Genomic DNA, 22,755 nt, shown 5'->3' on the forward strand with positions numbered 1-22,755 from the left:
AGAGAAATTATGGAAACACTCCCATTTACCATTGCAACAAAAAGAATAAAATACCTAGGAATAAACCTACCTAGGGAGACAAAAGACCTGTATGCAGAAAACTATAAGACACTGATGAAAGAAATTAAAGATGATACCAACAGATGGAGAGATATACCATGTTCTTGGATTGGAAGAATCAACATTGTGAAAATGACTATACTACCCAAAGCAATCTACAGATTCAATGCAATCCCTATCAAATCACCAATGGCATTTTTTACGGAGCTAGAACAAATCATCTTAAAATTTGTATGGAGACACAAAAGACCCCAAATAGCCAAAGCAGTCTTGAGGGAAAAAAATGGAGCTGGAGGAATCAGACTCCCTGACTTCAGACTATACTACAAAGCTACAGTAATCAAGACAATATGGTACTGGCACAAAAACAGAAACATAGATCAATGGAACAAGATAGAAAGCCCAGAGATTAACCCACGCACCTATGGTCAACTAATCTATGACAAAGGAGGCAAAGATATACAATGGAGAAAAGACAGTCTCTTCAATAAGTGGTGCTGGGAAAACTGGACAGCTATATGTAAAAGAATGAAATTAGAACACTCCCTAACACCATACACAAAAATAAACTCAAAATGGATTAGAGACCTAAATATAAGACTGGACACTATAAAACTCTTAGAGGAAAACATAGGAAGAACACTCTTTGACATAAATCACAGCAAGATCTTTTTTGATCCACCTCCTAGAATAATGGAAATAAAAACAAAAATAAACAAATGGGACCTAATGAAACTTAAAAGCTTTTGCACAGCAAAGGAAACCATAAACAAGACCAAAAGACAACCCTCAGAATGGGAGAAAATATTTGCAAACGAATCAACGGACAAAGGATTAATCTCCAAAATATATAAAGAGCTCATTCAGCTCAATATTAAAGAAACAAACACCCCAATCCAAAAATGGGCAGAAGACCTAAATAGACATTTCTCCAAAGAAGACATACAGACGGCCACAAAGCACATGAAAAGATGCTCAGCATCACTAATTATTAGAGAAATGCAAATCAAAACTACAATGAGGTATCACCTCACTCCTGTTAGAATGGGCATCATCAGAAAATCTACAAACAACAAATGCTGGAGAGGGTGTGGAGAAAACGGAACCCTCTTGCACTGTTGGTGGGAATGTAAATTGATACAGCCACTATGGAAAACAATATGGAGGTTCCTTAAAAAACTAAAAATAGAATTACCATATGACCCAGCAATCCCACTACTGGGCATATACCCAGAGAAAACCGTAATTCAAAAAGACACATGCACCTGAATGTTCATTGCAGCACTATTTACAATAGCCAGGTCATGGAAGCAACCTAAATGCCCATCAACAGACGAATGGATAAAGAAGATGTGGTACATATATACAATGGAATATTACTCAGCCATAAAAAGGAACGAAATTGAGTCATTTATTGAGACGTGGATGGATCTAGAGACTGTCATACAGAGTGAAGTAAGTCAGAAAGAGAAAAACAAATATCGTATATTAATGCATGTATGTGGAACCTAGAAAAATGGTACAGATGAGCCGGTTTGCAGGGCAGAAGTTGAGACACAGATGTAGAGAATGGACATATGGACACCAAGGGGGGAAAACTGCGGTGGGGTGGGGATGGTGGTGTGCTGAATTGGGCGATTGGGATTGACATGTATACACTGATGTGTATAAAATTGATGCCTAATAAGAACCTGCAGTATAAAAAAACAAACAAAGAAAACAACTAATACTAAACTTTCATTGGGTTATTTGTATGGAAATATGTTAATATAAATGTTTCAGACATTACATGAAATTTCTAAAAATCTTATATTTGTATTTGTATGGAAATATGTATGGAAATATGTTAATATAAATGTTTCAGACATTACATGAAATTTCTAAAAATCTTATATGTTCTGGTATAATGTTATAAGTAATAATCCTAGTTATTACTTTAAAATGTATATCTCAGAAATAACTAATTTTCTTGTCAACTGCATTATTATGAACTTTCATCAAATCTTTAACTGTGGTCATTTTTAAGTCTTGTCATTTACAGACAGTTCTGGGTGTACTCTGATGCTTTTGCAAATATGTTCCTATAAAAGGGTTTCATCTTCAAGAAATTCATGGAAAAGACTCTGACAAGTACAGGTTTCTGGTAACTGACTGTATTGCTGAACTGAATGAATAAGCATTTTCAGAACTCTATTGAAAAACTGATGAACTCATAAAAGTGCTAAAAAAAGATCAAGATGAAAAAAAAATTAATTACATGGGACTGAGTGAACTGATGAGGATGAGTATAATTTTTGTGACTTTCTGTCTGAATTAAAAAAAAAAAAATCCCACAAGGTCTCAGAGGCAAAGAATATACAAATCAATTTTCACTGCAAAGTAAAGGAGCTGTTACAGTGGAGGATTACTGGACTGAATGTCAATATTATGACATAGTATGAGTGTGTTTCATGTTTGGTAATTGTAATCATTGTTGCTTTTGTTGTGGTCATCCATGTACAATGCTTGGTGTCAGTCTATTTATCTCTTGTAAAAATAAAATACAGTGTGTGTGTGAAAAAAAAAAAATTATTTGTTGGTGGGTGCTGTCCTGTGCATTGCAGAATGTTTAGTAGTATCACTGGCCTTTACCCGTTAGGCACAAATTTCAACAAACAAAAAAATGTCTCCAGACATGGACAAATTACCCTGGGGGTAGGCTGGGGTGGGGCAAAATTGCCCCAGGTTGTGAATGACTACTGTTCTATCAAATAGAATTTAATCCACTGCCTCAAGATGGCTGGAATTCAGCCAATGGCTGCCCTTTCGGTCTTCTCTCTTTCCTTTTCTCTCTCTGACACACACACACACACACACACACACACACACACACACACACCCCACCTGCCATGCTTCACCCCCACCTAAATGCAATAGTGCAGAGGTAAAACTTCAAGCAGGAATAACCTGTTTGGCATTATTCCTCAAATGGTCTCTGTGTGAACAGCAGACTACTGAAGCTTAGGCTATGGGACTCTTTCGGCCCATTCCACACAAATGGGCAGTTTACCAAATACAGTTTGGGTTTTAGAGGTCCTCCTCTCTTGAGTCTCTGGGTCTCTCCCTAAGCAAAGCTTTGCCGACCTCTGAAGGAATTTCTGCAATCCACAACCATGGAAACAGCACATCCCCAAAGCCATGCTCCAAAGTGACCTCTTCAATGAACGTTCATTGGTATTGTCCTGATAGCTGGATTTCTCCTGGAGGAAGATTTAAGGTCTTTTCTCTGTCAGCACAGCTGATGGGCTGAGGGCACATGGCCAAGTTTAAGAAAAACTTGAAATCCACACACCTCTCATTTCCCTTCCTTCCAAAATGAATCTCACTTCTCAGAGATGAGGATTTAGCAACTGCTTTATGTTTAGGGAAAAGGTACAAGGCATTTTGACACTGTGTTCAACCCAGTGATATTTAAAAACTCGGGGGTGTGCCCTTGATGGTATTTTTGATCTATGTTTGAAAATGTAAATATTTTTATCAGAATTATATGAATGCTGATTTCATTAATGCTGATTTCAGGCAATATTCATTAGGTTGATTAAAACCCTTGATCAGTTATCTATAGAGAACAATTTCTTTTTTTTTATTTAATTTTTTATTTAATTTAATTTTTTTATACAGTAGGTTCTTATTAGCCATCAATTTTATACACGTCAGTGTATACATGTCAATCCCAATCGCCCAATTCATCACACCACCACCACCCCCCCCCCGGCGGCTTTCCCCCCTTGGTGTCCATACGTTTGTATAGAGAACAATTTCTATCTTATCCTTTCTATTTTATTGAAAATTTCCAGGAGACATTGCTTTCTGTATAAATTTTAAGATAGGAACTTAGTTCATCAATTAAATTTAGTTTTTATATCCATATTAAATTTTTTACCAACCGTAGGTGCTATTGGGAATCTTCTCCATTATTTCTACTGAACCCAGTTTTTACTGGTACAGTTTTACCGATCAAAAAGATTTGAGTTTTCCATCCATTTTTCATCCACAACTCTATAACAGATTGCACTCTTTGGAGGTTATGTTGCTAAAGAAAAAGCCATAACATGCACTGGAATTGCTGTATTTTTCCAGAATGTCTTTCTCTTTTTCAGAGGACTGTTTTTGGGGGGGGGTTTTTTGGAGGGGGAGGTTAGGCAGGGTTGTTTTTGGGTTTGGGGGGGTTTTTTTGCTTTGCCGTGGGGCTTGAAGAATCTTAGCTCTCCAACCAGGGATTGAACCAACCACGCCCTCGGCAGTGAAAGTGCAGAGTCCTAAGCACTGACTGCCAGGGAATTCCCCAGAGGACTGGTTTTTTTGTTGTTATTTGTTTTTGTTTTTGTTTTTTTAAGTTTGGCCACAGTGAAGATTTACGGCAGTGAAAACACCTGATTTCCTACAGCACAGCAGCCCTGCTTGGGTTTGATCTTGGTTTGGAGTTTTTTTACTACTCACTCTCAATCTTTTGTAATACCATTTTCTAAACTTATTTTTGAGTGTAGCCTCAGCTTAAAGTTTTGTAATACTAAAATCATTTGCGTTCCCTTATTTAAACAACAATCTATCGTAGTATGCGTTTGGTTAACTTATAAAATGTTAAAGGAAAATATTTCAAATAAGCAATTTTTATTGTTTTATCATGGTATAATTTGTAAAAAATAAAAATAAATTACAAAAGAAAAAAAAATTCCCCTCACAACCATTTATGTTAGCAATTGGCTTACAAACATCTGTATAATTAATGTTTCCAAAAGAAAAATTTTAAAAAACTACTCTCTAGTTTTCACAGATTCCAAGATACTGGGGTCCAAATGCATTGACAATTACACACAGAAGTCCTGACAGAAAGTGTGCTATGATCAGAATCCAGAACTGTTGGAAAGACTGACCTCGGTCCACCTCTTCCGGTGCAGCTGTGTGCAAGTTACTCAGTGACTCTGCACACCAGTTCCTTGTCTATGAAATGCTACAACTGCATTACTCCCCAGCATGCCCCACTCCCGCCATAAGTTATTGGAAAGAGTGAGTCATTATGCCATAACGTGCCTGGCTTATAAGTGGGCTTTTAGTATATGTTAGCTCCCTTCTGCCCACCTCCTGTGATCTTGAACAAGTTATATAACCTCCCTAAGATTCAGAAAATCTTTTAAATCGGTCCCTTATTGAGATGTCAGTATATTTCCTAAGCTTAAAGATTATAGGAATCCTAACTGTTTGTCTCAGTACGCTAACACTACACACATCCCACCTCTTCCTGGGAAGCCAGTCCCCCACCTACCCTCATCCAGCAATGCGCCAGGTGACCCTGGGATCTAAAAGCCTAGCCTGGTTAGAAACAGCATACAAAGACAGATTCCATTTCAATCTAGGTGTCAGGCTCATCCAGGACATGAAAACTTTTGAGGTGCACCCAGGATTCCCATAACTTTTGGAGGCTTTGGTGATATACCTACAAATAACACAGTGAAATACTAAACTTCTCCTGGTCAATCTTGCCTCTAGGGCCAGCTCATACATTAAATACATTCTGTATATTTCTGCAGGGATAGACCTAAGACATTGCCAAACCAGTACTGGCAACACTTGGTAAATTATGCCACTCATGCTGCCGCACCCACAGCAGACATCAATAATCAGTCACAGAAACATTCCCCACTATACTTTCTCAGCTGAGCATTATAGGCAGCCACTACCAATCAGTCCCAGTGACGAGCGAGAGAAAATCGAATGGCCATGTTTTAGCCTAATCTATAAATGAGGAAATGAAGACGAAATCAGCAGTGTTACTTTCCTGAGGTCACACTCCTAAGCTGTAGAACTGGATATTAGGGTCTGGTTTTTGTTTTGTGTATAGTCTTTGCTGCAATAGCCAGAAAGCATCTGAGGTGTTTCGCGTGTTGCCACGGGTGTTTTATATACTCAGCCATGACGTACAGCGTTGCAGGGTGGAGGGTTTGCTGCTCACAAGGCAGAGTAGCTAGAGAACTATGATAAGAAGACATCTAGTTTAAAAGGCTTAAGTTAGGTCATTAGTTAGGTTATAGCCAGACAGTGAGTAATAGCAACTTCTAACTAATGAGAATTGTGTAGGAAGAAAAGAAAGGCTTTTGCCTCTGGGATTTAATAATGGAATTTCCAGTAAATAATAACAATCACCTCAGGGACAAAAAGTAAAGGTATGCCCAAATTCGATCACAAAGCTGTTGGGAAGTATGCATACAGCTCTGACTGCTGCCAGCAGCTAACGACCCATGTCCTTGAAATGGAATCAGGTCAGGGAAGGTTGTAAACGTTCTAGCTTTCCTGTCTCCTCTCAGGAGCTCACTCAAATGCACAATCCATCCCCATAGCAGTTCCACTGAACTTCAGGGAAAAAGGAAAAGTGTTTTCCACAAGGAGAGTAATGCTATTCATTCCCATTGGCCTGATTCAGGGATGGCCGTTAGGAGAGTCTGGGAAGTAAGGGGAAGACCCTGTCCCCAACATCCTCAAATTCCCCCTCCATCCCCGGACTATTGCCTAGAATTTCATCTTAGTGCCTTGTCTCTCCAGCTCAGGGATTCTCAACAAAGAGGTGGCACCCAAAGGGCATATCAGAAATACTCAGGGGCTTTTTAGAACCCAACCCCACCTCCGGCTGCCCTCTCCAACCTGGCCAACGTGTATGCTCCCAGGTGAGAGCCATAGTGAGCTCTACATAAGCTGCAGCAGTGCTGTGTGGAAAAAAGATTGAGAATCCTGCTTCGCTTAAGGCCCTGATCCCTGTAGAAATTGTAACTGGCTCTAGGAAGAGTCCATGCCTGGAAGTTTCTACAAATGACCTTATATTTATTCATGCGTTCAATCATGGGTTGTCAGGACCTGCAATGTGCCAGATACAGGCGTTAGCACTGGGGGCCTGGAGGAGATTAAGTTCCAGCCCCTCTTCTTAAAGACTTTGTAGTCTGCAGAGGAAGATAAACACGTGACAAATCAGGACTTGTACTAGAATAAGCAGCCTAGAGGGTGGTTAAGAAGCCAGACTGGGGGGTGAGGGGCAAGATGGTGGAAGAGTAAGAGGCGGAGATCACCTTCCTTCCCACAGATACAGTAGAAATACATCTACACGTGGAACTGCTCCTACAGAACACCCACTGAATGCTGGCAGAAGACGGCAGACGTCCCAAAAGGCAAGAAAATCCCCACGTACTTGGGTGGGGTAAAAGAAAAAAGAAATAACAGAGACAAAGAATAGGGACGGGACCTGCACCAGTGGGAGGGAGCTGTGAAGGAGGAAAGGTTTCCACGCACTAGGAAGCCCCTTCGCGGGCGGAGACTGCAGGTGGCAGAGGGGGGAAGCTTCGGAGCCACGGAGGAGAGCGCAGCCACAGGGGTGCGGAGGGCAAAGCGGAGAGATTCCCGCACGGAGGCTCGGCGCCCAGCAGCACTCACCAGCGCGAGAGGCTTGTCTGCTCACCCGCCGGGGCGGGTGGGGGCTGGGAGCTGAGGCTCGGGCTTCGGTGCTAGCCGGGAGGGAGTCCGGGAAAAAGTCTGCAGCTGCTGAAGAGGCAAGAGACTTCTTCTTGCCGCTTTGTTTCGCGGCGCGCAAGGAGAGGGGATTCAGAGCGCCACCTAAACGAACTCCAGAAACGGGCGCGAGCCGCGGCTATCAGCGCGGACCCCAGAGACAGGCGCGAGCCGGGGTTATCAGCGCGGACCACAGAGACGGGCAGGAGACGCTAAGGCTGCTGCTGCCGCCACCAAGAAGCCTGTGTGCGAGCGCAGGTCACTCTCCACACCGCCCCTCCCGGGAGCCCGTGCAGCCCGCCACCGCCAGGCTCCCGTGATCCGGGGACAACTTCGCCGGGAGAACGCACGGCGCGCCTCAGGCTGCTGCAACGTCACGCCGGCCTCTGCCGCCGCAGGCTCGCCCCGCCTCCTCCGTACCGCTCCCTCCCCCCGCCTGAGTGAGCCAGAGCCCCCAAAGCAGCTGCTCCTTGAACCCCGTTCTGTCTGGGCGGGGAACAGACGCCCTCAGGCGACCTACACACAGAGGCGGGTCCAAATCCAAACCTGAACCCCGGGAGCTGTGCGAACAGGGAAGAGAAGGGGAAATCTCTCCCAGCAGCCTCAGAAGCAGCAGATTAAAGCTCCACAATCAACTTGATGTGCCTGCATCTGTGGAATACCTGAATAGACAACGAATCATCCCAAATTCAGGAGGGGGACTCTGGGAGCAGGAGATATTAATTTTTCCCCTTTTCCTTTTTTTGTGAGTGTATATGTGTATGCTTCTGGGTGAGATTTTGTCTGTATAGCTTTGCTTTCACCATTAGTCCTAGGGTTAGGTCCGTCCGTGTTTGTTTGTTTGTTTGTTTTTTTAACTTAAAAAATTTTTTTTCCTATTAAATGTTTTCTTAATAATTTTTTCCTTATTTTCTATTTTTAGAAATTAAAAAAAATTTTTAATAAGTTTTTTCATATTTTTTATTTTAAAAAATTTAAAAAATTTTTTAATAAATTTTTTTCTTAATAATTTTTTAATTTTTTACTATAAAAAATTAATAAATCTATTTTTAAAAATTAAAAAAAATTTTTTTCTGAATACATTTATTGTTTTTTTTTTAATTAATTGATTTATTATTTTTGGCTGTGCTGGGTCTTCGTTTCTGTGCGAGGACTTTCTCTAGTTGCGGCAAGCGAGGTCCACTCTTCATTGCGGTGCACGGGCCTCTCACTATCGCGGCCTCTCTTGTTGCGGAGCACAGGCTCCAGACGCGCAGGCTCAGTAGTTGTGGCTCACGGGCCTAGTTGCTCCGTGGCATGTGGGATCCTCCCAGACCAGGGCTCGAACCCGTGTCCCCTGCATTGGCAGGCAGATTCTCAACCACTGCGCCACCAGGGAAGCCCCTGAATACATTTATTCTTAATAATTTTTTTTCTTATTTTTTATTATAATAGCTTTATTTTATTTTATTTTATCCTCTTTCTTTCTTTCTTTCTATTTTTTTCTCCCTTTTATTCTGAGCCGTGTGGATGAAAGGCTCTTGGTGCTCCATCCAGGCATCAGGGCTGTGCCTCTGAGGTGGGAGAGCCAACTTCAGGACACTGGTCCACAAGAGACCTCCCAGCTCCACATAATACCAAACGGCGAAAATCTCTCAGAGATCTCCATCTCAACATCAAGACCCAGCTTCACTCAACGACCAGCAAGCTACAGTGCTGGACACCCTATGCCAAACAACTAGCAAGACAGGAACACAGCCCCATCCATTAGCAGAGAGGCTGCCTAAAATCATAATAAGGCCACAGACACCCCAAAACACACCACCAGACGTGGACATGCCCACCAGAAAGACAAGATCCAACCTCATCCACCAGAACACAGGCACTAGTCCCCTCCACCAGGAAGCCTACACAACCCACTGAACCAACCTTAGCCACTGGGGACAGATACCAAAAACAACGGGAACTACGAACCTGCAGCCTGTGAAAAGGAGACCCCAAACACAGGAAGATAAGCAAAATGAGAAGACAAAAAACCACACAGCAGGTGAAGGAGCAGGGTCAAAACACACCAGACCTAACAAATGAAGAGGAAATAGGCAGTCTACCTGAAAAAGAATTCAGAATAATGAGAGTAAAGATGATCCAAAATCTTGGAAATAGAACAGACAAAATGCAAGAAACATTTAACAAGGATGTAGAAGAACTAAAGAGGAACCAAGCAATGATGAAAAACACAATAAATGAAATTAAAAATGCTCTAGAAGGAATCAATAGCAGAATAACTGAGGCAGAAGAACGGATAAGTGACCTGGAAGATAAAATAGTGGAAATAACTACTGCAGAGCAGAAGAAAGAAAAAAGAATGAAAAGAACTGAGGACAGTCTCAGAGACCTCTGGGACAACATTAAACGCACCAACATTCGAATTATAGGGGTCCCAGAAGAAGAAGAGAAAAAGAAAGGGACTGAGAAAATATTTGAAGAGATTATAGTTGAAAACTTCCCTAATATGGGAAAGGAAATAGTTAATCAAGTCCTGGAAGCACAGAGAGTCCCATACAGGATAAATCCAAGGAGAAACACACCAAGACACATATTAATCAAACTATCAAAAATTAAATATAAAGAAAACATATTAAAAGCAGCAAGGGAAAAAGAACAAATAACACACAAGGGAATCCTCATAAGGTTAACAGCTGATCTTTCAGCAGAAACTCTGCAAGCCAGAAGGGGGTGGCAGGATATACTTAAAGTCATGAAGGAGAAAAACCTACAACCAAGGTTACTCTACCCAGCAAAGATCTCATTCAGATTTGATGGAGAAATTAAAACCTTTACAGACAAGCAGAAGCTGAGAGAGTTCAGCACCATCAAACCAGCTTTACAACAAATGCTAAAGGAACTTCTCTAAGTGGGAAACACAAGAGAAGAAAACGACCCACATGAAACAAACCCAAATCAATTAAGAAAATGGTAATAGGAACATACGTATCGATAATCACCTTGAATGTAAATGGATTAAATGCTCCAACCAAAAGACACAGACTGGCTGAATGGATACAAAAACAAGATCCATATATATGCTGTCTACAAGAGACCCACTTCAGACCTAGAGACACATACAGGCTGAAAGTGAGGGGATGGAAAAAGATATTCCATGCAAATGGAAATCAAAAGAAAGCTGGAGTAGCAATTCTCATATCAGACAAAATAGACTTTAAAATAAAGACTATTACAAGAGACAAAGAAGGACACTATATAATGATCAAGGGATCGATCCAAGAGGAAAGTATAACAAATGTAAATATTTATGCACCCAACATAGGAGCACCTCAATACATAAGGCAAATACTAACAGCCATAAAAGGGGAAATAGACAGTAACACAATCATAGTAGGGGACTTTAACACCCCACTTTCACCAATGGACAGATCATCCAAAATGAAAATAAATAAGGAAACACAAGCTTTAAATGATGCATTAAACAAGATGGACTTAATTGATATTTATAGGACATTCCACCCAAAAACAACAGAATACACATTTTTCTCAAGCGCTCATGGAACATTCTCCAGGATAGATCATATCTTGGGTCACAAATCAAGCCTTGGTAAATTTAAGAAAACTGAAATCGTATCAAGTATCTTTTCCAACCACAACTCTATGAGACTAGATATCAATTACAGGAAAAGATCTGTAAAAAATACAAACACATGGAGGCTACACAATACACTACTTAATAACGAAGTGATCACTGAAGAAATCAAAGGGGAAATCAAAAAATACCTAGAGACAAATGACAATGGAGACACGACGACCCAAAACCTATGGGATGCAGCAAGAGCAGTGCTAAGAGGGAAGTTTATAGCAATACAAGCCTACATCAAGAAACAGGAAACATCTCGAATAAACAACCTAACCTTGCACCTAAAGCAATTAGAGAAAGAAGAACAAAAAAACCCCAAAGCTAGCAGAAGGAAAGAAATCATAAAGATCAAATCAGAAATAAATGAAAAAGAAATGAAGGAAACAGTAGCAAAAATCAATGAAACTAAAAGCTGGTTCTTCGAGAAGATAAACAAAATTGATAAACCATTAGCCAGACTCATCAAGAGAAAAAGGGAGAAGACTCAAATCAATAGAATTAGAAATGAAAAAGGAGAAGTAACCACTGACACTGCAGAAATACAAACGATCATGAGAGATTACTACAAGCAACTCTATGCCAATAAAATGCACAACCTGGAAGAAATGGACAGATTCTTAGAAATGCACAACCTGCCGAGACTGAACCAGGAAGAAATAGAAAATATGAACAGACCAATCACAAGCACTGAAATTGAAACTGTGATTAAAAATCTTCCAACAAACAAAAGCCCAGGACCAGATGGCTTCACAGGCGAATTCTATCAAACATTTAGAGAAGAGCTAACACCTATCCTTCTCAAACTCTTCCAAAATATTGCAGAGGGAGGAACACTCCCCAACTCATTCTACAAGGCCACCATCACCCTGATACCAAAACCAGACAAAGATGTCACAAAGAAAGAAAACTACAGGCCAATATCACTGATGAACATAAATGCAAAAATCCTCAACAAAATACTAGCAAACAGAATCCAACAGCACATTAAAAGGATCATACACCATGATCAAGTGGGGTTTATTCCAGGAATGCAAGGATTCTTCAATATATGCAAATCAATCAACGTGATACATCATATTAACAAATTGAAGGAGAAAAACCATATGATCATCTCAATAGATGCAGAGAAAGCTTTCGACAAAATGCAACACCCATTTATGATAAAAGCCCTGCAGAAAGTAGGCACAGAGGGAACTTTCCTCAACATAATAAAGGCCATATATGACAAACCCACAGCCAACATTGTCCTCAATGGTGAAAAACTGAAACCATTTCCACTAAGATCAGGAACAAGACAAGGTTGCCCACTCTCACCACTATTATTCAACATAGTTTTGGAAGTGTTAGCCACAGCAATAGAGAAGACAAAGAAATAAAAGGAATACAAATCAGAAAAGAAGAAGTAAAGCTGTCACTGTTTGCAGATGACATGATACTATACATAGAGAATCCTAAAACTGCCACCAGAAAACTCCTAGAGCTAATCAATGAATTTGGTAAAGTAGCAGGATACAAAATTAATGCACAGAAATCTCTTGCATTCCTATATACTAATGATGAAAAATCTGAAAGTGAAATTAAGAAAACACTCCCGTTTACCATTGCAACAAAAAGAATAAAATATCTAGGAATAAACCTACCTAAGGAGACAAAAGACCTGTATGCAGAAAATTATAGGACACTGATGAAAGAAATTAAAGATGATACAAATAGATGGAGAGATATACCATGTTCTTGGATTGGAAGAATCAACATTGTGAAAATGACTCTACTACCCAAAGCAATCTACAGATTCAATGCAATCCCTATCAAACTACCACTGGCATTTTTCACAGAACTAGAACAAAAAATTTCACAATTTGTATGGAGACACAAAAGACCCCGAATAGCCAAAGCTATCTTGAGAAAGAAAAATGGAGCTGGGGGCATCAGGCTCCCTGACTTCAGACTATATTACAAAGCTTCAGTAATCAAGACAGTTTGGTACTGGCACAAAAACAGAAATATAGATCAATGGAACAGGATAGAAAGCCCAGAGATAAACCCACGCACATATGGTCACGTTATCTTTGATAAAGGAGGCAAGCATATACAGTGGAGAAAAGACAGCCTCTTCAATAAGTGGTGCTGGGAAAATTGGACAGGTACATGTAAAAGTATGAAATTAGAACAGTCCCTGACACCATACACAAAAATAAACTCAAAATGGATTAAAGACCTAAGTGTAAAGCCAGACACTATCAGACTCTTAGAGGAAAACATAGGCAGAACACTCTATGACATATATCACAGCAAGATCCTTTTTGACCCACCTCCTAGAGAAATGGAAATAAAAACACAAATAAACAAATGGGACCTAATGAAACTTAAAAGCTTTTGCACAGCAAAGGAAACCATAAACAAGACCAAAAGACAACCCTCAGAATGGGAGAAAATATTTGCAGATGAAGCAACTGACAAAGGATTAATCTCCAAGATTTACAAGCAGCTCATGCAGCTCAATAACAAAAAAACAAACAACCCAATCCAAAAATGGGCAAAGACCTAAATAGACATTTCTCCAAAGAAGATATACAGATGGCCAACAGACACATGAAAGAATGCTCAACATCATTAATCATTAGAGAAATGCAAATCAAAACTACAATGAGGTATCATCTCACACCGGTCAGAATGGCCATCATCAAAAAATCTAGAAACAATAAATGCTGGAGAGGGTGTGGAGAAAAGGGAACCCTCTTGCACTGTTGGTGGGAATGTAAATTGATACAGCCACTATGGAGAACAGTATGGAGGTTCCTTAAAAAACTACAAATAGAACTACCATACGACCCAGCAATCCCACTACTGGGCATATACCCTGAGAAAACCATAATTCATAAAGAGTCATGTACCAAAATGTTCATTGCAGTTCTATTTACAATCGCCAGGACATGGAAGCAACCTAAGTGTCCATCGACAGATGAATGGATAAAGAAGATGTGGCACATATATACAATGGAATATTACTCAGCCATAAAAAGAAATGAAATGGAGGTATTTGTAATGAGGTGGATGGAGTTAGAGTCTGTCATACAGAGTGAAGTAAGTCAGAAAGAGAAAAACAAATACAGTATGCTAACACATATATATGGAATCTAAGGGAAAAAAAAAAAGGTCATGAAGAACCTAGTGGCAAGATTCGAATAAAGACACAGACCTACTAAAGAATGGACTTGAGGATATGGGGAGGGGGAGGGGTGAGATGTGACAGGGTGAGAGAGTGTCATGGACATATATACACTACCAAATGTAAAATAGCTAGCTAGTGGGAAGCAGCCGCATAGCACAGGGAGATCAGCTCGGTGCTTTGTGACCACCTCGGGGGGTGGGATGGGGAGGGTGGGAGGGAGGGAGATGCAGGAGGGAGGAGATATGGGAACGTGTGTATATGTGTATAGCTGATTCACTTTGTTATAAAGCAGAAACTAACACACCATTGTGAAGTAATTATACTTCAATAAAGATGTTTAAAAAAAAAAAAAAAAAGAAGCCTGACTGCCTGGGTTTGGATCTCAGCTCTGCCAGTTACCAGCTCAGTGACCTAAACCTCTGTGTGCCTCCCTTGTTCCATCTATGACCTCATGAGAATTGTTTTATGTGGGTTAAATCAGTTAATTTTTTTTGGAACACCCCTAGAACAGTGCCTATCTTATAGTAAGCAATATGCCCCACTTGATAAATCAGTGCTATAAATAAGTGTCTTGATGTCAGTTGAGCCCACAGGACAGTGTTTTAAGCCCATCTGAGGGTTCAGGGAAATCTTCGGAGAAAACATGACTCCTGACTGCAGGTGGGGGATGAGAAGTCTGATGAGGAAACCCTTATACCAAGTGATAGGTGAAAACACGTGACATTTGGGGGAACAGTGCTCAGCACGGCTGTAAGGGCAGGGTCTGCTGGAGAGTGGAGAGACAGAGGCTGAAAAGGTGGGCGGGAGCAGACTGCAGGGGAGCCTTGTCCAACCCACCAAGCAGCCTGGACCTCATGCCACCAGAGCTTCTTCAACCAGCACATGACATGGTTGGTTGGGCTTAAGAAAACCCTCTGCACATACTGAAAAGAAACGGTGCCTTGGCTTTGCTTCACACTGAAGCTGGGAGTGAGGAGTTCGGGGCTATAAAAGAACCCAGACTGGCAATGCGTTGATAGTTGTTGAGGCTGGATGATGGCTATGTGGGGGTTCACGATACTATTCTGTTTCTATATCTTTGCAGTCTTCCATTATAAACAATTATCTTGAAAGGGCGGCCAGGAGAAAGCTCTTAGGCACAACCACTCTCTGCTCTTATAATTCACTTGCGCCTCAGTGTGAAAGGAGGAAAGTTTTGATGCACATGAAGTGGAAGCAGGGGGTGCCTGAGGTAGGAAGGGTCAAGAAAAGCAAAACTGAGCAGGGAAAAGGCTGTCTCCAGGGAGGCTGGGCTGCCCGTCAGTCGGCCTCCTTCCCCTCCTGCATGCTTCCCGTACCCCTACCTGGATATCATGCCTGACAGATTTTAGCAATCAGCTCTCTACACTCTCAAGGCCAGGCCACTTCTGCTCTGGCCCCCTGGCTTTGATGCTAATATGTTTCCCTGGGGCCACTGCAGACTGACTTCCCCCCAACGAAGTTAAGTCCAGGTGCCCCCAAGACTGCCCGGAGCCCACTTTAGCATCCCGAATGATGAGTGTTTTCTGAAATGTGCTGTTCTGTCCCAGGTCTTGGATCTAAGATGTATCACATCTTTTGTCCTTTCCTCAAGGACAGAGAGTTCACTGGACGACTTTTGGTCACGGGCAGGAGTGGGTTACAGCATGAGAGTCCTTAACTGCATGGACGCCTGCCATCGATGCAGGGTGACCCCCCCCCCCCAGGAGGGTCAGAGAGAAGTTCAGCCTCTGTGAGCCCTAGGAGAGAGGGTTATCAGGAGTCACTGATGATAGGACAGGTGCTGCTTGTTTCACAGAAAGAAGATAAATTGAAGCCCACGCATACGAGTCACGGCACAGGAAAGAGCGAGCATGCTTGAGCGTGGGCGAGAAAGAGAGAGTCAGAGAAAACTGGGGGGAAATGGGGACTTCTAGAAAGAGGCAGGCCTAAGCCAAAGGGTGTTTCTCGAGAGAAGGGAAAATATTCTTGTTCTAAAGCAACGCTAAATCTAAAGATTCTGACCTATGCTAACAGGTAGTTAAGTGGGACTCTTGCTTGCATCCTCTTCCTATTTCTACCAGAGACCGGAGAATGGCTCTTGAGCTGCCGAAAGAACCCCTTCTCCACTCCAGTTCTTTATTCTCCTTTTCTGTTGGAGTGGGAGCAGGGGGGTCACGATCTCCCTGTCAACTGCTTTGACGTCTGGCAGGAGCTAATCTAATGACAAGAGGCTGACTCAGATTCTTTCTGGGAATGAAGCATGGTGGGAGTGGCGTGGGGGGAGACAAGAAAGCAAGAGAGAATTTCAGATCAAAGTCGGTGAGGAGGGCAGCGGCCCTGCTTCCCAGCCTCCTGCCCTGGCTGAGCCCCGCCAGGCGCCGGGCCGTGGGGAGAGGACCGCCGCCTCCAAGCGTCAGAAAGAGCTCGTGGGGTCCAGCTAACACCACTGCGGCTGCCAGGCCTCCTTCCTGGCCACCGGTTGCCAGGGCCATGGGGGGAACATTGAGAAGACCTTGTCTAAATGAGACCCCCAAAAAGAAGGGCAAGGTGGGAAGAGGGATGGAGGAAAAAGAGGTGCCAGGCGCCTCCCATAATCCTAATAAGCAAAGTAAGCGGGAAGTTCTGGGTGCTGCTGCCCTCTACAGGCCAAACGGTAGACTGAAGGTGACCCCACCGAAGTGTCCTGAAGATGGGCCGTACACTGTATAGTATACAGTATCTCAGTTTCCAACCAAGAAGCCTGGGAGTGACAAAAGAGAGAAGCAGAGGCCGGGGAGGCCCCGGGGCCCAGCTGTAGCCATAGTATCGCCAGAAAGAGCAGAGGCCCAGCTGCCTTAGGGCAAACCTGATGGTCTATGGGTTTGCTCACCCAGAGGCAGGCTGTACTGTTGCCCCGCAGAGGGATTTTTAAACGTGTACAAATGGTTGGGGTTGTTCTGTGACTCTGGAGCACCCCTGGTATTTAATGGGCAAGGCCCAGCAATGCTAAATGTCCTTCAAGGTGAGGGGAAGTCCTAAACAGAAAATCTTTCCAATCAAAATGCCACATGCTCTCCCCCTGAAAAAATGCTGATAAGACCTTGCCCTTGCTGGGTCCACCCCTCCCCTACCTCCATTCCCCAGGTCACTGTTTCTCAAACACAGGGAATCTGGGACTCCTACATATGTTCAGTGACTTCTACAGAACCCAGTTTAAGAAATACTACATCAAAATTAAATGTTACCTGTTCTGGAGATCGTTTGGTGATCATGTGATCGTAAATACACATGCAAACGCAGGCACTAAAATCGCATGCTGCTGTTGGTTTTCAGATGGTCATCAGTGATCCTGAATAGGTGTTTATTAATCTTTTGAGAGTGAAATCACAATTGTTACAAGGTTATAAAGAACGCTCACACCCTCAAGAATGTGCCTGTGGACCTCCTTGGTATAAACCAAGGATAACCATGGTTTAATCTTTGTCGATCAAGGTGTTCTGGCTTCCACAATTCAAGGGCAGCTGCATAAGGCAGCAAGGGCAGCACCTGGAAACTTAAAATCACGTTCTCAGAACTGGTGTTGAGACCCAGCAAGCTGTTTTCTAGCAAGTTCTCCAGGTGATCCTGATGCTTACTGAAATTTGAGAACCACGGAGCTATAAAGCATAGTCAATCAGCTGAAATGTAGGTGTCTTATTTACCTGTGACTTCTCACAGAGAAGTGAGATATAATGTGTGTGCAGAAGAAACAAGGCCCATAAGACTCAGAAACCCGTGTTCTCCTAAATTCTACTGAGTCATTGTCAGAAAGTCTAAAAAACTTTCTGTGATGATGAAAATGTCCTTTATCAGTAGCCACATGTGGCTAGTGAGCATTTGAAATGTAGATGGTGCAGCTGAGAAGTAAATCTTTTATTTCTTCCATTTAAATGTCAATAGCCACATATGGTTAGTGGCTAATCTGTTGCACAGGGGACAATCGATCATACAGTTTTGTATAAAAATGCCATAGTGGAAGCTCCGCTCTCCCAGAAATGGAGTCTTAAACCAGCCACTCAGGAATCGCCTGGTCTGCAGTAGTGCTATCACCGGCAGACACTTAACAACTTCTGGGAAAGAAAACTAGAATCTGGGTAATAAAATAAAGTCTAACCTTTTGTTTTTCCTTTGGGCTTAGTCTAGTTTCACTTGCTCACAGGGTGCTGCGTGCAGAGGCCTCACGCCCGGCAACTCCGACCAGCGTTCCTCACGGGAAATGGCGGCGCCCGCCCCTCAGCAGGACGGGCCTGCGCAGAAGCGCTGCACACGGCACCTCGACTCAAGATGGCGGCCGCGGGCTGCGCGCAGAGAGGCTTCGCCCGCACTGGGACCTGGAGCCGTGAGCAGCGCGCCTGCGTCAGACCTGGGGAACCCCGCCCCCTCCCGGCTCCAAAGCGGCCCTGCCCACAGCCTTATGGGGAGAGTATGTACTCAGAGCTCAAGTCTCTCCATTCTTTGCTCCACGAATAAAGCTTTTCTTTGCTTCTGAACCAAAAAAAAAAAAAAAAAAAAAAGCCATAGTGGAAAGCTTCACCCAAAATAATTCTCGGGGAAAAAAACACAAGAGCATTGGTACAACTAGCAATTAATCATAGTTCTCATTAATCTTTTCTCAATGGAAATGGTGACAGATTCTTCTTAACAGTGTCTGAGTTAAGGAAATACAATTAATCCACAGACTCAGTTACTCAGATTTAAAGATGCCTGCCTTCCCTAAATGTTGGCAGCCAGGAGAAGCCAGGCATGGCAGCTGTTAGTCTGCCAGCTAATGGCCTGAATGAGGACAGTGAAGGCAAATGGGGCCATTTCAACAGTTAATCTTTTCTTCTCTTGACAGACTTTAGAGACTCCCTGTCTTGTTTCTTCTAATCACTGCTCTTCTAAATGTTGAGAGGACATAGTCAAGTGGTTACACCCTAGAGTCTGGCCCATAGCAGCGAATTTAGCATGAATAACAGTGATCTAGCCATTACTCAATGCTGGGCAGAGCAGTCCTCCAAGGTGGCAGGCTAGAGTAACAATCCCTATGCGGAGAAAAGGTTATAGGGCATGTCACTTGGTTAGCATCATTGGTTTCTGTCACTTGGCCATTCAGTGCCCACCGAGATGGGAATCCCAGCCCATGGGGCTGTTCAATAGATTTCAGAACAGGTGAAAGACCCCCAATTAAGGGACCAATTGAACAAGACTGTGCCTCTTCTTGCCAGCAAACAGGATCCACTGTGCACTTCTACTCCAAACCTCATTATTTGCCTTTTGAATTGCCTAAGTCTGGGCCCTTTTGAATGCAGTAAACAAATCAACCACAGCTGAAGGCAAGCCATATCAGTATTTTCTGCAAAACTAGGGCCTCAGTCAAAACCCTGAGCCTGCAGGGAGATGGTGGAGAAGTAGACAGTGAGAACAGAGAGTGGAGGGCCTGAGACCAAGAGGACTTTTGATATCCAACAAAAGTTGGATATCAGGGCCTATGCAGGGTGAAGCAACATGAAAGGATGAAAGAATGAACAGAAGATGGGGGAAGAAGTAAAAAGGCTGCACAAAACAAGAACAGGGTTTTCTTTCTAGAACAACATGGGTCACAAATCCAGTCCATGTTCTGCCCGATGCCTTTGCACGTGCTGAGCTACCTCTGAAGACAGGGCCTGTCTTGATGACATCTGCCAAGGAGTCCAGCACACTTCAAATACTAATCAGTTTGAAGTCATAGTGACTTTCTAAGCCAATGCCTCTCAAACTCTCAAGCATATACGTCACCTGTATGATTTGTTAAAATATGTTAAGGTTTGAATTGCTATTTCAGTAGGTCTGGGAGTGAGGCCTGAGATTCGACTTTTTTTTTTTTTTAACATCTTTATTGGAGTATAATTGCTTTACAGTGTTGTGTTTCTGCTGTATAACAAAGTGACTCAGCTATACATATACATATATTCCCATATCCCCTCCCTCTTGCGTCTCCCTCCCACCCTCCCTATCCCACCCCTCTAGGTGGTCACAAAGCACCAAGCTGATCTCCCTGTGCTATGCAGCTGCTTCCCACAAGCTATTTTACATTTGGTAGTGTATATATGTCAGTGCTACTCTCTCAATTTGTCCCAGCTTACCCTTCCCCCTCCCCATGTCCTCAAGTCCATTCTCTGCATCTGAGTCTTTATTCCTGTACTGTCCCTAGGTTCGTCAGAACCTTTTTTTTTTTTTTAGATTCCATATATATGTGTTAGCATATGGTATTTATTTTTCTCTTTCTGACTTACTTCACTCTGTATGACAGACTCTAGGTCCATCCACCTCACTACAAATACCTCCATTTCATTTCTTTTTATGGCTGAGTAATATTCCATTGTATATATGTGCCACATCTTCTTTATCCATTCATCTGTTGATGGACACTTAGGTTGCTTCCATGTCCTGGCTATTGTAAACAGCGCTGCAATGAACATTGTGGTACATGACTCTTTTTGAATTATGGTTTCCTCAGGGTATATGCCCAGTAGTGGGATTGCTGGGTCATGTGGTAGTTCTATTTTTAGTTTTTTAAAGGAACCTCCATACTGTTCTCCATAGTGGCTGTATCAATTTACATTCCCACCAAGAGTGCAAGAGGGTTCCCTTTTCTCCACACCCTCTCCAGCATTTATTGTTTGTAGATTTTTTTGATGATGGCCATTCTAACTGGTGTGAGGTGATACCTCATTGTAGTTTTGATTTGGATTTCTCTAATGATTAGTGATGTTGAGCATCCTTTCATGTGTTTGTTGGCAGTCTGTATATCTTCTTTGGAGAAAGGTCTGTTTAGGTCTTCTGCGCATTTTTGGATTGGGTTGTTTTTTTGATATCGAGCTGCATGAGCTGCTTGTATATTTTGGAGATTAATCCTTTGTCAGTTGCTTCATTTGCAAATATTTTCTCCCATTCTGAGGGTTGTCTTTTCATCTTGTTTATGGTTTCCTTTGCTGTGCTTTTAAGCTTTTAAGTTTCATTAGGTCCCATTTGTTTATTTTTGGTTTTATTTCCATTTCTCTAGGAGGTGGATTTAACAAGTTCCCGGGGAGGCCAACATGTTGGTCCTTGGACTACACTTTGAGTCACAAGACTTTATTCTCTCTGTTGGTCACAAGGTAGCTTGTTCGGTTAAGAATCACACCAGGAAAGTCAAGGACATCAGTTTGAGCCCCATCAGTGGGATCACTGTGTTCTATGGCTGCAAACTGAACCCACAGCTCCAGCTGGTTATCTTGGGTCTTTGTTACACACACACTGGACCAGAGGAGAATCAGTGGGAAGGGATGCCCATGTGGAGGTCGGCATGTAACACCTGGGCTGCTGGGGGGGAACCCAGCCCTGAACCACAGCCACAGTGTTCCGTAGCTCTGACTCTGCCCTCCCCCCCTCCCCAAGGTCTTGTAAGCCCTATTCCCTGGATGTCGATTTTAGAATTACTTCTAGACCAAATCACTCAGAAGCAGGATTGCAAACTAGTCTCCTCTCTCCCGCTGACTGGATGATCTGAAGTGGCTGCCCACGGAGCTAATTTGAGGAAGATGCTGAAACCAGGTTTTGGCTCTGCTGGAAGAACTGTCATACTGGATTAGTGATGTCTGCCGCGGGGGAAAAATGGGGAAAGCGGCAGCGTTGTCAGCATGGGGCAGACTCTAAGCAGGTGTGAAACTCTCGCAGGGAGGCCTGTCTTGCCTCCTCTCAGAACCCAGAACAGAGGGAGGCTGGGGGCCGTGGCAGGCAACACGCCACAGCACCTCGGTGCACACTCAGCGTGAAGTTCCCCCCTCCACACACACACCACGCTGCTGCATCCCACACACGGACTGGGGCTGGAGAATCACAAGGCCCCAGGTCACCTGACTCCAGTTCTGCCGGAAAGGGGCACTGAGAACACTATTGGGGTGTCCTTTCTCCCCCACTCTGCTGGCTGCCTCACAAGAGAACATGCACCCAAAGGACTCTCAGACAGAGCACTGCAGACTCCACATTTTTAAAGAAAACTAACTTTAGAGAATGGGAAGACCTGAGTTTTAGCCCCATCTCTGCTACTTTTAGAGAAGACACTTGACTTCGGTTTCTTTACCCATAAAATGGAGTTTAACTAAGTGGCCCCAAATTCCCTTTGTACTCGTAGACTGTATAGATCTACAGTTTTAGAGGAAATTCAAACAATAGCCCTAGGTGCCCATCCACAAGTCACAGCTGCATTCGCTCCCCTTTGCGGCAAATTGGATTTTTTGAAAGGCATTTTGGTCTCTGGTTAGTGAGTTAGTGCTGTTCATATCTCAAGTTCTCCAGGAAGTTTAGTCCACGTGAGAAAACTAGATTGGCAGAGACTTGGTACTTT

This window comes from Balaenoptera acutorostrata, chromosome 6 (genome assembly GCF_949987535.1).
Source record: "Balaenoptera acutorostrata chromosome 6, mBalAcu1.1, whole genome shotgun sequence".
NCBI classification, from domain to species: domain Eukaryota; kingdom Metazoa; phylum Chordata; class Mammalia; order Artiodactyla; family Balaenopteridae; genus Balaenoptera; species Balaenoptera acutorostrata.